Consider the following 15,961-nt stretch of genomic DNA (forward strand, 5'->3'; position numbering starts at 1 on the left):
TAAACAATTAATATTTTATTTTAACCAAAGATCTCAGAAACCTTAATTAATTAGTAAAATGGGATGAAATATAAGTTTCTAAAGCTAATGAAATCATTACATCACAGTCGAAACTTTGCAATGGTTATTTCTTAATTTTGTGATGATTTTAAATTATTTTTAAATTATTTTATAGTGAATGAAGAAGCATTACATCTTACAGTAATGTTAGAAAGACAAAAAAATAATTAAAATTTATCTTATTTAACATTTATTAATTGTCAATAATTAATAAATACTAAATAAAACAAGTTCTAATTATTTTTGGCTAATTTATTTTGATTATCAAATATTTCTGCACACCTTAATACTTCAATTAAACTAAGTACATTTCATACCTTCTAAGAGTAGAACTTTAATCTGTTTCTTCTTTGTAATTGAATGCCTCATCAAATCCTAGCTTATCTTTAAGAAATGCAACCTACATAAAATTACATAAGGGTTAGACTTTGTTAATGATATACCCAATACAAGTTGGATATCAAAGTGTTAGCAAGTGTTGACCTTGTTTTAACTTCCAACACAACCAACAACATAGCAACCGAAAAGCTTTGCATATTGCCCAACCAAACTTCCAATATTTCCACAAGCTGCTGACACAAAAACCTTTTCTCCCCTTTTGGGTTTGCACAATTCAAAAAATCCCACATAAGCTGTCATTCCCCCAAATCCTAAGAAAAAATTCACATATATAAGTAACGTTAATAAACTATTCTAGCTTAGGTTAACATGCTTTATATTGGTTTTTATATTTTTATTTTTTATGGTATCTTTCGTCTCGACAAGTTAAAAATTAATCCGTCACGAATTTAAACTTAATTTAAAGGTTGATCGTTGCTGCATACACAAAACGTATGAAATTTAAACTCCCAACCATTTTTTAAGGAGATGAGTGAGCTATGACCAATTCAAGTGAGTTGTTTTATAGCGTTTGTTTTATATAAGGATAAAAAGAGTGAGATTATTTTGTCTATTTAAAAGTAAGTAGGCTTAGGATTCGGTGGTCCCATAACGTTTGGACCACTTAGTGATCCCATAACAAAACATGTTTTTTAAGTTTTTTTAATAACTGTTACATAGTCCTTTAACTAATTTTAATTATAAATTGACCCCATATATTTTATATAATTATAAAAATGATTTTTTATTTTATAAATAATTAATTTATCATAAATCTATCATGTTCATTAACAATCAAAAATAAAAACAATTTTTTGGCCATTACAATCGATTAAAATATTAAATTTGATTCGTCTCGTTCGCGAGGAATCATAAAATTGTGTTTTCTGCGAAAACCAATCGATTGGAATAATGAATCAATCGATTGAATTATATCTCAATCGATTGGATTACAGTTTACCACTAAACAATCGATTGAAAATTGACAAAAGCATGGTTTTCGCATAACTCAATCGATTGGTCATACGATCCAATCGATGGAACGATGAATAAAAATTGGATTTTTGTAATTCAATCGATTGTTTAGAATTTCCAATCGATTGAATGCTTCAAAACAACCTGAGTCTCACCAAATTCAATCGATTGCTTTTGTGACTCAATCGATTGAATTTACCCAAACAATATGAATTTGCCAATTTTAATCGATTGTAGTGTGTGTGAATTCAAATTCAATCGATTGGAACGCGATGTATTACGCCTATGTCAGTCTTGTTTTCGTTTTTAAAAATTATCTTCTTATTCATCTATCTTATCTTTAAAATTCTATCTTCCTTTTTTAAGGTTTTATTTTGAATTAGATACTCTAATCTTATCTTTTTTTGGTTTTTTTGGTTTTCGATTTTCGGTTTTCGATTTTTTCATATCGGTTGGAGTATCTAATTCAAAATAAAACCTTAACAAAGGAAGATAGAATTTTAAAGATAAGATAGATGAATAAGAAGATAATTTTTAAAAACGAAAACAAGACTGACATAGGCGTAATACATCGCGTTCCAATCGATTGAATTATTATTTCAATCGATTGAATTTGAATTCACACACACTACAATCGATTGAGTCACAAAAGCAATCGATTGAATTTGGTGAGACCTAAGTTGTTTTGAAGCATTCAATCGATTGGAAATTCTAAACAATCGATTGAATTACAAAAATCCAATTTTTATTCATCGTTCCATCGATTGGATCGTATGACCAATCGATTGAATTATGCGAAAACCATGCTTTTGGCAATTTTCAATTGATTATTTAGTGGTAAACTGTAATCCAATCGATTGAGATATAATTCAATCGATTGATTCATTATTCCAATCGATTGGTTTTCGCAGAAAACACAATTTTATGATTCCTCGCGAACGAGACGAATCAAATTTAATATTTTAATCGATTGTAATGGCCAAAAAATTATTTTTGTTTTTGATTGTTAATGAACATGATAGATTTATGATAAATTAATTATTTATAAAATAAAAAATCGTTTTTATAATTATATAAAATATATGGGGTCAATTTATAATTAAAATTAGTTAAAGGACTATGTAACAGTTGTTAAAAAAACTTAAAAAATATGTTTTGTTATGGGACCACTAAATGGTCCAAACATTTTGGGACCACCGAATCATCCTGAGCCAAATAAGAGTCCTATTGACTCTTGCGACTCATGTTACTATGCAAAGTAAAATAAAGTAAAAAAATAAAAATTTAATTACTATTGAATTTAATAAGTTCACTTTTCAACAAATGATCAATCTCATTACTTTATAGTTTATGGATGAGCTTGATCCATGTTAATATATTTAGACGTTTATTTAAGATTAAACTACCATTTTTATCAACGACAGTTGAAAATATTGACATATCTATCCATAAAAAAGGAAAATTACTATTTGTACTTATGAAACAACAAAATTATTCAAACACTAAAAAATCATAAAAAAAATTTCAAATTACCTTTATCATCATCGTTTTCAACTTTTCATTGAACTCAAAACAGAGTGTTACCACCTAATACCCCTGCAACAAATCAACTGCCAAACTCAAACAGGTCATGTGCGGAATTGAATGAATTGAGCAATCCTCACCTGAGCTAAACTCTGAGAAGCAAGGGTGAGCTTGTTCTGTTTCGGCGAGAGAGACATTAGCTACGGTAGTTACTCTGAAGGTTCGGCGACTGAGAAGCTGATGATGATGGTGACATCGCCGGCAGTTCATTGGAGTAGAAGAGAGAGTGAGAACAGGGGTTGAGTTAGGGTTCGGTGGAGGAGGTGCGAGACTAATGTGGCTCCTTGGCAGTGGTCTGGACTGAGAGAAAGAACGACTGGGACGGTGAGGGTGGCTCGGGTTCATCGCAGATGGTGGAGACGACGGTGGTTCACGGCAGTTCTGGTGCCTAGAAGTGCAGACGGCGATGATGACAGGGCTGTGATGGTGGTTCAGAGGTCTCTGGTTCTTGAAGAGGAAAGAAGAAGGGAAAGAAGAGGAGAATGAGAAGTGAATTAGGATTCGGTGGTTTAAAATAGATGGCGAAAGAGACAGAAAGAGAGAGAGAGCTCGCCACGGTTTTGGTTCGCAAAGGGGATCGCGGTGGTGGCGGCTAGTTCGGTGGCCCGTCGGCGGCACTGGTTCAGTGATGAGGAGAAGGTAGCCACGTTAGGTGAAGAGAGGAGAGGGGGCACTGCGGCTCTAGAGTTACTGGCGGCGGCGAAGCAGGGGCTGTGCGAAGGTCCCCTGGTCGGCGAGGGCGAGATAGGAAAGGAGATAAGGAGGGGTGGCCACGGTGAAAGAGGACGGCATCGGATGAGGTTAGTGGTGGTGGTGGTGATAAGGTGATGAACAAATGAGGATGATAGAGTGGTTAGTGTGGAGGGGAAGATGATGCAGATGATGATAAGGGTAATTTGGATTTTTTATGTTATTTTTTAGTGTTTGGATAATTTTTTTGTATGGAACCTATATTTCATAGGTATAAATAATAATTTTCTTTTTCTAAGGACAGATATGTCAGCATTTTCAACATTTGTGAGTAGAAATGGTAGTTTACTGATAAATCACTATTTCATGGTTTATCTTGTGCTCAATTGAGTGGTTTTTATCAACTCTTTACCCACTTATTCATACTATTTGCATGGTTTTACTTTTTCCTTCGTGATTTTGTGCTATAATTGAAAACATGCTTCTTTGGCCTTATATTTTATTAATTTTAATCCTCTCTTATTACCATTCGATGCCGTGATATGTGTGTTAAGTATTTTCAGGGATTACAGGGCAGAAATGGCTTAGAGGATGGAAAGGAAGCATGCAAAAGTGGAAGGAATACAAGAAGTTGAAGGAACTGCAAAGCTGTCAGCCTGACCCTCTCACACTAAAACGGTCATAACTTGAGCTACAGAGGTCCAAATGATGCAGTTTTAGTTGTGTTGGAAAGCTAACGTCCGGGGCTTCGATTTGATATATAATGTGCTATAGTGGCCGTACATCTAGGCAACACGAACGCGTGCTCCACGCGGACGCATCGCAGTGACGAAAATCAGCGTGGCAGATTTCGCCTCAGCAATTTCTGGGCTATTTCTGACCCAGTTTTCGACCCAAAAAACACATATTAGATGCTATAAAGTGGGGAAATCCATTCATTCATGAATCATACTTTAAAATACACAAGTTTAGGTTTTTAGATGTAGTTTTTAGAGAGAGAGGTTTTCTCCTCTCTCTTAGGATTAGGATTTAGGATTTCTATTATGTTTAGGCTACTTCTCTCAATTTCCAAGTTCAATGTTCCTTTAATTTATATTTCTCTTCTACTTTTATTTACTCTAATACTTTTATTTTTATTTGACTTATGTTGTCCAGTTGGCTTATGAAGCTTTCCATGTTACATTTGAATATTCTATTTAATATAATTTGAGGTATTTCAGAGTTAAGATTTCTTTCTTTTATTTGTGTTACTGTTGCTTCACATTTGAAAGCATTTTTATTCGAGTAGATTTTCTTTTCTTTTGGCTTTGGTTGATCAATTGGCAACACTTGAGTTATCAAACTCCTTGTTGATTGAAAATTGAAATTCTTTGCTGATTGATTTGAATTCCAATAACTCTAGTCTTTTCTTAGGAATTGACTAGGACCTGAGGAATCAAATTGATTCATCCACTTAACTTACCTTCATAGTTAGAGGTTAATTAAAAGTGGGAGCTGAATCCAATTCTCATCACAATTGATAAGGATAACTAGGATAGGACGTCCAGTTTTCATACCTTGTCAAGAGTTTTATTATTTATTTAAATTAATTCCTACAGTTTACTTTCTTGCCATTTACTATTCTTACTTTTTATCTTTTACATTAAAAAATCCAAAAATATATCTTTTTACATAACCAACAATAAATCATACCTCCCTGCAATTCCTTGAGAAGACGACCCGAGGTTTAAATACTTCGGTTATAAATTTTATTGGGTTTTGTTACTTGTGACAACAAACTTTTGTAAGAAAGGAATTCTTGTCGGTCTAAAAGCTATACTTACAACGGGAATTTATTTGTGAAAATTCTAGATCGCGCGAGAGTTTCGTTCTTCAAAATGGCGCCGTTGCCGGGGAATTGCAAACGTGTGCCTTATTACTGGTTATTGTAAATATTTACTTTTAAATTGATTTTTTCTAAAAAAAAAATTCAGATTTTTATTTTAAAATTTTTATCTTATCGTATCTTAGTTTTAAATTTCAAATCTTTTTTCTTTTTCAAAAATCATATCTTTTTCAAAATCTTATCTTATCTTATTTCAAATTCAAATTTCAATTAAAGTCAAAAATTCAAAAGTTAAAATTCAAAATTTAAATTTAAAATTTTAAAAATCAAACCTTTTCAAAATTTAAATCTTTTTCAAATCTTTATCTTATATTGTTGACTTTTTCAAAATTCAAATTTCAAAATTTTAAAATTCAAATTTCAAAATTTAAAATTCAAAATTTAATTTTCAAATTCAAAAAAAATTTAAATTTCAAAACCTTTTAATTTAAAAACTTATCTTCTCTTACCTAACTTATCTTATATTTTTTTTAATCTTAAAAATCTTTTTCAAACCTTTTCTCTTATTTATTTTATTTTATTGTATTTTTCTTTGCTTGTTTATTTGTTTTTGTTTTTAATTTTTATTAGTTTTTATTTGCTACTATGAATTCTCACCCCTTTGCTTTCAAGTTTGGTTCTAATGTTGTTGAAAGGAATGGAAACTATAATGAAAATAGGCATCAAGGTTGGAAGAATCAAAGATGGGAGGAGTCACAAGGATTTGATCAACCCCCTTGGCAACAACCCCCTCCAATGCGCTATCACCAACAACCATTCTGTGATGCGTACCAAGATGATGAATATGGTGGACCCCCTTATAGTTACCAACAAGTCCCATCATATGCTTATGAACCACCTCCACAACATACCTTTGAACCACCAAAATCACAAGTCCCCTACAACCAAACACCTCCGTATTATGAGTCCTCTCTCCCAACAAATGAACCCTCCTATCCACCCCAACTTCTATTGGATAATAACACACTCATCTCTAACATCATTGGTCTCACCTCTACATTCCAAAATCTTATATCCCGCATGAACCAATCTTCTACCTCCAATATTCAACCCTCAAGCTCTAGTGCATTTCCTTTTCAACCACATAATAATCTTTCCATCCCATCACCACCCTCTATGGAAGAGCACCCACATCCATCAATCCAAGAGCAAGATGATCCCTGCTATGCTATTGACAAGGAACAAGAGAAAAGGGATCGTCTTCGCAAATTCATACTTCATAAAAAGCTAAAGAAGGCCCTACAGGTGAAGGTAGTAGAGATCCTTGAAGTTGAAGGAGTGGTTGAAGAATTAGTGAAGGAAGACAACAAGGAGGAGTTGGATTCTGTACTTGAAGATGAAGGAATAATTGAAAGGAGTTGTCATGGAAAGGAAATCATCAAGGATGAGTACGATTTTATACTAAAACAACTGGACAAAGCAGTAATTATTGAAGAGGAAGAAGTAGTTGAAGACTTGAGAGATGCTGAACCTCCATGGGAAAGTCAAGTCATAGAACCTCCTTCAAAGACATTTGAAATTGATGTTGAGGAGGGTGTACAACCTCTAAGGCATAGCCTGGTTGAAGACTTTGAAGAGGTTGAAATTAAAGAAACTTACAAGGAGGTGGAGGAATTCAAAGAAGAGCACAAGGGAGTGGAGCTTGAAATTACCTTACCAAAGTTGTTGGAGACCTCTCCGCCTAAGTCACCACCATCCTTCACAACATTCAAGTGGGTAAAATTCATATCCCTTAACTTTCTCATCCCACTTGAATATGGTTTACTTGAGATAGATGGTCAACTTAGAGCTCTTTGTGGCTATAAGAGCAAGCAGGAGATGGTTAGTAATAGGAATTGTCATGCAAGGTTCAATATGATTGTATGCTCCAAATTAAAGTACAAAGGTTGTATAAAGCTCAACTGAATGGGTCTAGAAAGTTGTTTGGCTGCATTAGTGAGAATTCAGATTGTTTGCCACCCGGTTAGAACAATAATGATCAACAAGAAGATGGGTGCAAAAACAAGATTTGGGATCCAGGCATATATGAGGATCAAATTTAGGAGCTCAAAACTTGTGACAAACTCCATCAAAGCTTGAGAAATTTACTTGGTATTGATAGAGCTTATTGGAAGTCCAAGCATTGGTGGAAGTTTCAGGATGAGTTCAAGCACAAGCCGCCATGACAAGGAGCTCACCAAATGTCCAACTTAAGGACTTTAACTAAAAGTGCTAGGTGGGAGACAACCCACCGTGGTATAATCGTTCCTTTTCAATTTTAATTTTATTTCGTTTTGTTTGTTTTAAAGTTTTGTTTTATTCTATTGAACCTGGAATTATTCATAACCTCCATATCAGCATTTGCATTCTGCATTCTGCATACTGCATAAAAAAAAAAAGCACGCACGCGACGCGGCAGCATCGCTGACGCGTCCGCGTCACCAGTGCGTTTTGAAGAAAAGAGAATTGGACAGAGAGTCACGCGTAAGCGTGGCTGGAGGCGTGCCTTAGGCACAAATATGATCACGCGGCCGCGTCGCTGACGCGTTCGCGTTGTTTGCGAAATAGCCTCCACACGCGTCACCCACGCGAACGCGTGGCCCTGTGAAATCGACGTAAATGGGTGTATGGCAGTAAGTTATGATGGAGTGAGGCTGGAACCATGCTAGAAGCACAAGCCTTACCACGCGAACGCGTGCCCCACGCGTCCGCATCATTTTTAAAAAAAAGGCCATTCGCGCGATCGCATCAACCACGCAATCACGTCACCCCAAATTTTTGGCAAAATGGGTTTGAAACAGAGAGTTGCGCGAACGCATGGCCGCCCTCGCGCCATTCGCTTAAATCAAGTCACGCGACCATGTGACCCACGCGTCCGCATCATATGCGACGCACAACTTATCCAGATCAGCCAAGATATCTTATCTTTTCTTCCCCAAATCCTAATTTCTTTCTTCTTCTTTCTTCTTTCTTTCTTTTCTTCTCCCCCTCTACTCTTCTATCCCTTTAATTTAATGCATTTATTTGTTCTTTTTTTTTTCTTCTCAATTTCATCTTAGCTTAATTCCTTTTGGTTTCTTTTTCAATTCTTTTTCATGTTGGTGTTGGAGTTTTATTTGGATAGTACCTTATTTTATTTGAGCATGTGGCTATTCTGAGGAGAGATTTGACAATTGACATTTACTTATGGCTCTCATATACATTTGGATTACATTATTTTCATCCCTATTTTAACTTGCACACCAAGTGTTTGTGAAAAAGCTTTTATGGCATTTTGAATCTTATTTTATTTTACTCTTTCACTTGCATACCTCTTTTTCACAACACTTGTGCTCCACATGTATTTGGGATTATCATTCACAATTGTCATCATTATACATGCTCTTTAATTTGGCACATTTATTACTTGATGCTTGAACTATGCTTCTCATGCCTATTATTTGCATGTTTTTACCCTCTTGCCTCTAATCATTTTGAATTGTCCTTTTTTTATCTTTATTATTGTCTTCCCTACATGTTGTAGCTACCATGTAGTTGGGCTATCATCTTTCCTTTGGCATTTCTTATCACTTAGAATTTCTTCCCTTCCGGTCCTAGTTTTCTATATTTCACACTCTTCCTTTTTCTTCTTCCTAGGCATGGGTACCAAGAAAGGAAAAGAGAAAGCCACTGATAAGACACCGGCACGGAGAGGAACCAAGAGACCTCCAGCTAAGGCGCCTCTATCTACAAGCGTCAGTTGGAGCAACCCATCCACTTGCACATCTTAGCATGCACCGAGGACGGTGCAACCTTTAAGTGTGGGGAGGTCGATACCGATCTCCATGGGTTAGTTATTTTCTTCTCAACACCAATATTTTACTTTATGTGTTAGTTCATTGTTGTATTTGCATGTATTAATTGCATGTTTGTTTGATTTTATGCATATTCTACTTGGTTGAAAAATAATAAGTTTCTTTTCAAGACCTTTTTTATAGAATTTCACTAATTTAAATTAAAATTTGTGTTAAATTTGTTTGAAGATTGTAAATTGGAATATGGTTTAAAGCTAAGAACACACAACCTGTGAGATTTTGAGCTTATTTATATGGTTACATTATTTAACCATAAATTTTTATTCTTGTATGTTTTCTTCCCTATGATTGCAATCTTTGCTTTGTTCCATTCTATATGTCCAATGTTTAGTGTATTTACATGCTTGCATATGATTGAGGCCATTATTTATTATTAGCTCACTTATCCCAAATAAGCCTACCTTTTAAATCACCATTGTTAGCCACTTTGAGCTCTTTTATCCTCATTTGTTCTATATTTTACCACATCACTAGCCTTAAGCAGAAAAACAAGTAAATACCCCAAATTGAATCTTTGGTTAGCTTAAGATAGAGATTGTGTAACAATTAAGTGTGAGGAACCGTGGGAACATGGGTTAATAAGGGAATGTGTTATGTTGACAAAATATTAGAAATTTGGGTGCCTACTCATGTGAGACCAGAAAAAATAAAAATCCATGTACATTAATAAGTTATGTTTATTTTTCTATTTAAAAAAAAGGAAAAAAAAGAAAAAAAATCCAAAAAAATATTCAATAAATAAGTAAATAAATAAGGGGACAAAATTATCCCAATGCTAAGTTAAGTTAAGAAAAAAGATCAATACATATATGATAAAAAATTAAAAGAAAGGTTGATGCATGAGTATGAGTATGTAATACAAAAGTGGGACTTTTTGGGTAGCTAGGCATGATTCTAGAGTTATATAGAGTGTATGTATGTTAGGTGAGAGCTTGGTTAGTCAAAGATTCAATTTATAGCTCACTTAGCCATATATATACCTTTACCCTTACCTTAGCCCCATTACAACCTTGAAAAAGACCTCATGATGTTTGCATTGGTACATTAAATTTTTGTTGATTGGTTAGATGAAGAACAAAGTTTAGAAAGCATGATTAGAGAAGAGTAAAGTGATTACCCTATACACTTGAGAGACTAGAGTGCATATACACCATCAGTAAGGGTTCAATGCTTGATTCTATGCTCCCTGCTTTCATGAGCTATCTTCTTACAAGTTTACTTGTCTTTTATTGCATGACTTGAATTATTGAAATCCAGTTTATATTTGTTTTTGAAGAATTTATTTACTTTTAACCAAGTAGGAAAAAACATTCTGCATTTAGTTGCATTCATAGGTTGCATTTCATACATTCTACCATTCCTCTTCACTTGTATAGCTTCTCTTGAGCTTAGCATGAGGACATGCTAATATTTAAGTGTGGAGAGGTTGATAAACCACTATTTCATGGTTTATCTTGTGCTCAATTGAGTGATTTTTATCAACTCTTTACCCACTTATTCATACTATTTGCATGGTTTTACTTTTTCCTTCCTGATTTTGTGCTATAATTGAAATCATGCTTCTTTGGCCTTATATTTTATTAATTTTAATCATCTCTTATTACCATTCGATGCCTTGATATGTGTGTTAAGTGTTTTCATGGATTACAGGGCAGGAATGACTTAGAGGATGGAAAGGAAGCATGCAAAAGTGGAAGGAATACAAGAAGTTGAAGGAACTGCAAAGCTGTCAGCCTGACCCTCTCTCACTAAAACGGTCATAACTTGAGCTATAGAGATCCAAATAATGCGGTTCTAGTTGCGTTGAAAAGCTAACGTCCGGGGTTTCGATTTGATATATAATTTGCTATAGTGGCCGTACATCTAGGCGATGCGAACGCGTGCTCCACGTGAACGCATCGCAGTGACAAAAATCAGCGTGGCAGATTTCGCCCCAGTGATTTATGGGCTGTTTCTGACCCAGTTTTCGACCCAGAAAACACAGATTAGATGCTATAAGGTGGGAAAATCCATTCATTCATGAATCATACTTTAAAATACACAATTTTAGGTTTTTAGAGAGAGAGGTTTTCTCCTCTCTCTTAGGATTAGGATTTAGGATTTCTATTATGTTTAGGCTACTTCTCTCAATTTCCAGGTTCAATGTTCCTTTAATTTATATTTCTCTTCTACTTTTATTTACTATAATACTTTTATTTGTATTTGACTTATGTTGCCCAGTTGGCTTATGAAGCTTTCCATGTTACATTTGAATATTCTATTTAATATAATTTGAGGTATTTCAGAATTAAGATTTCTTTCTTTTATTTGTGTTACTGTTGTTTCACATCTGAAAGCATTTTTATTCGAGTAGATTTTCTTTCCTTTTTGGTTGATCAATTGGCAACACTTGAGTTATCAAACTCCTTGTTGATTGAAAATTGGAATTCTTTGCTGATTGATTTGAATTCCAATAACTCTAGTCATTTCTTAGGAATTGACTAGGACATGAGGAATCAAATTGATTCATCCACTTAACTTACCTTCATAGTTAGAGGTTAATTAAAAGTGGGAGCTGAATCCAATTCTCATCACAATTGATAAGGATAACTAGGATAGGACGTCCAGTTTTCATACCTTGTTAAGAGTTTTATTATTTATTTAAATTAATTCCTACAGTTTACTTTCTTGCCATTTACTATTCTTGCTTTTTATCTTATACATTAAAAAAATCCAAAAACATATTTTTTTATATAACCAATAATAAATCATACCTTCCTGCAATTCCTTGAGAAGACGATCCGAGATTTAAATACTTCGGTTATAAATTTTATTGGGTTTTGTTACTTGTGACAACCAAACTTTTGTAAGAAAGAAATTTTTGTCGATCTAAAAACTATACTTACAACGGAAATTTATTTGTGAAAATTTTAGATCGCGCGAGAGTTTCGTTGTTCATTTACTCTTTTATGTAATATTCAAATTAAAATGTTAGGGGAATACGAAGTTAGATTTTCCAAATAACGAATCCAATATACTATCGTAAGTCATAACCTTAACATTGTTGTTGAGCTAAATTTGTGAAATATATTTTTCAAGGACCGATACGACGATGACACATATTTTACAGGACAAAAACAGGGTTTATTTTAATTTAATAAATAAAATAATTATAATAATTACTGAAATAAATAATTTTAACAATATTTATCAAAATAAATACTCTTTTTTTATCTTGTTTACACTGTAAATGAGATAATTTTGCACGTATTTCGTTTACAGTATAAACAAGATACGTGGGGACCTATTTCGTTTATACTGTAAACGAGATATGGCTGGAAGACGTCTTTAAATATATGTCGTTTACAGTCTTTGACCGGGTCCCATTTTAAACTTTTCAAATTCTTTCTAGTCTTTTTTATCCCTTTCTAAGCATATTATCAATATATACGATGATGGCGCACGCAGCATGTAATGATGGAGATATCAACAGGCTGAACGAGATTTCACATTACGCCGGGCAGCCGACTTTGAAGTTAGTTCTTTTGTGTTGAATTTTATGAAATCCCATATAGATATATTTTTGTATGTAGCTATGGTTAGCGTACTCGCAAAGAACTGTCATATAGTTTGTAGTGTTAGGAATAAGTTGCTTGTAGAAAGTTGAAACTCTATTTAATTGTGGTAAGCTATTACTAAATAGTTGTTAGTTTAGAACTCTATGTTTTAGTTAGGGTTTTTTTTTAGTATCAAATATATTAAAATTAACATAGTAATATTTGTCTAAAAAACAAATAATTAAATATGTAAATATGTTCTTAACTANCTCGCCTTCTACTGTTCTGGCGAATGAGTCATACCCTTTCTCCACCAGATGCCATCGTCCCGTGTTTGGTTGAGGCTAGATTCGGCAACATGATGCCCCTCAAGAATTTCACATTCGACAATTTTTTGATTATGGCATTCGTGGAGCGATGGCGTCCGGAGACACACACGTTTCATCTCCCGTGGGGTGAGGCCATTATCACCCTGCAGGACGTGGCGTACTACCTAGGGCTACGCGCACACGGGGAGCCAGTCGGGGGTGCCTCCGTGACTTCGGTAGGTACCACCAGACGGAGACGTGGCAGTTTGTGGAGCAGCTGCTGGGTGCCAGGCCTCCGGTGGCTCCACAGTAGGCCGCGCAGAGGAAGGAGTCATTCACGCTGAAGCTTGTTTGGCTGCGGGACCATGTCCGCCAGATGCCCCTACAGACGACCCAGAGACCCTTCGACAGTACGTCAGGTGCTACATTATGTTGCTAATCGAAGGATATCTCATGATGGACAAGTTGAACAACTTGGTCCACTTGCGTTGGCTCCCACTTCTGGAGGACTTCAGGCGGTGCCGAGTGTTGTCTTGGGGCTCGGCCGTGCTTGCCTGGACGTACCGGTCACTGTGTTCGGTGACATACCGAAGCGTCACGGACATTGCCGGCTGCACTCCGTTGTTGATGTCCTAGATCTACCAGAAATTTCTTCAGTGTTGTCTGGCAGGTAGAGGGATCTACCAGTATTCTATGGCTGCGAGGTAATAAATATTTTTTTTTGTATTTAGTTATGACTTTGTTACTTCCTACGACTTATTGCATAACGAACTGCTTTTATTCTTCTGGTTGGTGTGAGGTTGGTTGGATTGCAGCAGTAGAGCAGAGATCAGAATGAGGTCAGGGTCCTGCGATGGCGGGTATCGATTGACCGGTTAGGATTCGATGAGGTTAGTACCACGTTTACGAGCACAACGTATTCGATGAGATAATGTTGTACGTATTTCGTTTACACTGTAAACAAGATGATCTTATCTCGTTTAGACTGTAAACGAGATACGTACAAAATTATCTCGTTTACAGTGTAAACAAGATAAGAGAGGGGTATTTGGATTTAATTAATTAATTAATAATTAATTTAAATATGTAGTCAATTGTGTCATTTGTATAGGTAAATATAGCACAAAGTATGCTTGACCATCACTGTAATAATGAAGTATCCATGCAAATACCATGATGAGCCATATAATTAATATAAGAATATTCATGTAAATTAGCTAAGATTATGTTCATTTACAACAGAAGTTTACCTAGAACCCCAAGATGATAAGTGAGTGGAAATTCGGAGAGCTCTAATTTTCTCAGTATGGTTGTTTCTTTCACTAAACAGTACTCAGCCCAAGTGAATACTCCAAGAACCAAATCACCTTTCACGAACTTATTGTTACCAGAAGCCACAACTTTTTCAATAACAGGACCATCAATTGCCTGGAAAGTGAATACATCAACACATAACGTTTGAAGCCGAGGTAGGGAGAGGCAAAATTAAAGGGGACACTTTGGACATAATAATGATCTTCTTGCAACATATTATTAAGGGTCAAATTAGTAAAATTTTTACTTTTTAAATATATTGGGTTTTTGAAAAATAATTTTTTGAAGAGCCTTGCTATTACATATTCAAATTATTTTGACAATTAAGTTTAATTAAATTAGTCAAAATTTAATAAAAATTAATTTTATTAGTGAAAGTATGAATATACGTTTCAACTAAAGAAAGAGACTTTGGATATAACGATCTTCTTGCAATATATTAAGGATATTTTTAAGTATTTTTTAAATTTTTAAAAATTGTAAGTATAAAACATAATTTTTTTATTTATTAAACACAAAATAAGATACTTTACAAAGATCACTCTACAAAATTTTACTAAATTTAAACTTAAAAATAAAAATATACCAAGTAAATTTAGGAGAATTTCAAATTAAATTATATTTCTTTTTTATTTAACTTTAAAAAATAGATTTGATTTGTGTTTTGTAAGTTGAATCATGTATTATTCTAATAATGTTAGGGAAGAATCTGATATGACCCGCTTAAGAAGAGTTTTTTACTATAAAAAGATGGAACTTTTTTCAGTAAAAAAAGTATAAATCGGACCTTATGCTTTGTTTGGATATAGAAAGAAAAATGGAAGGAAAGAAAATAAGAGGAAAGAAAATAAGAGGAAAGAAAAAAAAAAGTAGAGTTATTAGTATGTTGTTTGGATAAATAAGAGAGAATGGATGGAAAGAAAATAGAAAAAAAAAATTTTTTTTTGTTTGAATTGAAAGAAAAGTGAGAAGAAAGAAAATCATAATAATACAAAATTACATTAATACTCTTATTTATATTACATGAAAATTATAATATATTAATATAATACAAAAGGTAAATTTGTAATATCATGTTTACTTACAAATTTTCTTCGGTTTTTTTCACATAGATGAAGTGAAAAATTAAACATGGGTCTGACGTCAATTCTTTTCCATTCCATCCAATTTCCTTTCACATCCAATCAAAAGAAAACTAAGTTTTTCGTTCATTTTCATTCTCTCCATTTTCTTTCCTTTAGTTTTCTTTTGTTCCAAACACAGTGTAAAGGATCAACCAATAAATGAAGATAAACAGAAATATAGAAATCGGCCCACAAATAGTAGATTGTAATAATTGGAGCATATGTAGATATAAATTAACCTTATAGTCATGCTAATATTATCCTTCTTGCAACC

General features: G+C 34.0%; 1 pseudogene; it reads right to left on the bottom strand.

Moving 5' to 3' along the window:
* Positions 1-15,961, bottom strand: part of LOC107615373 — a 21,980-nt pseudogene that overhangs the window by 786 nt on the left and 5,233 nt on the right.

This window comes from Arachis ipaensis, chromosome B09 (assembly GCF_000816755.2).
Source record: "Arachis ipaensis cultivar K30076 chromosome B09, Araip1.1, whole genome shotgun sequence".
NCBI lineage: Eukaryota > Viridiplantae > Streptophyta > Magnoliopsida > Fabales > Fabaceae > Arachis > Arachis ipaensis.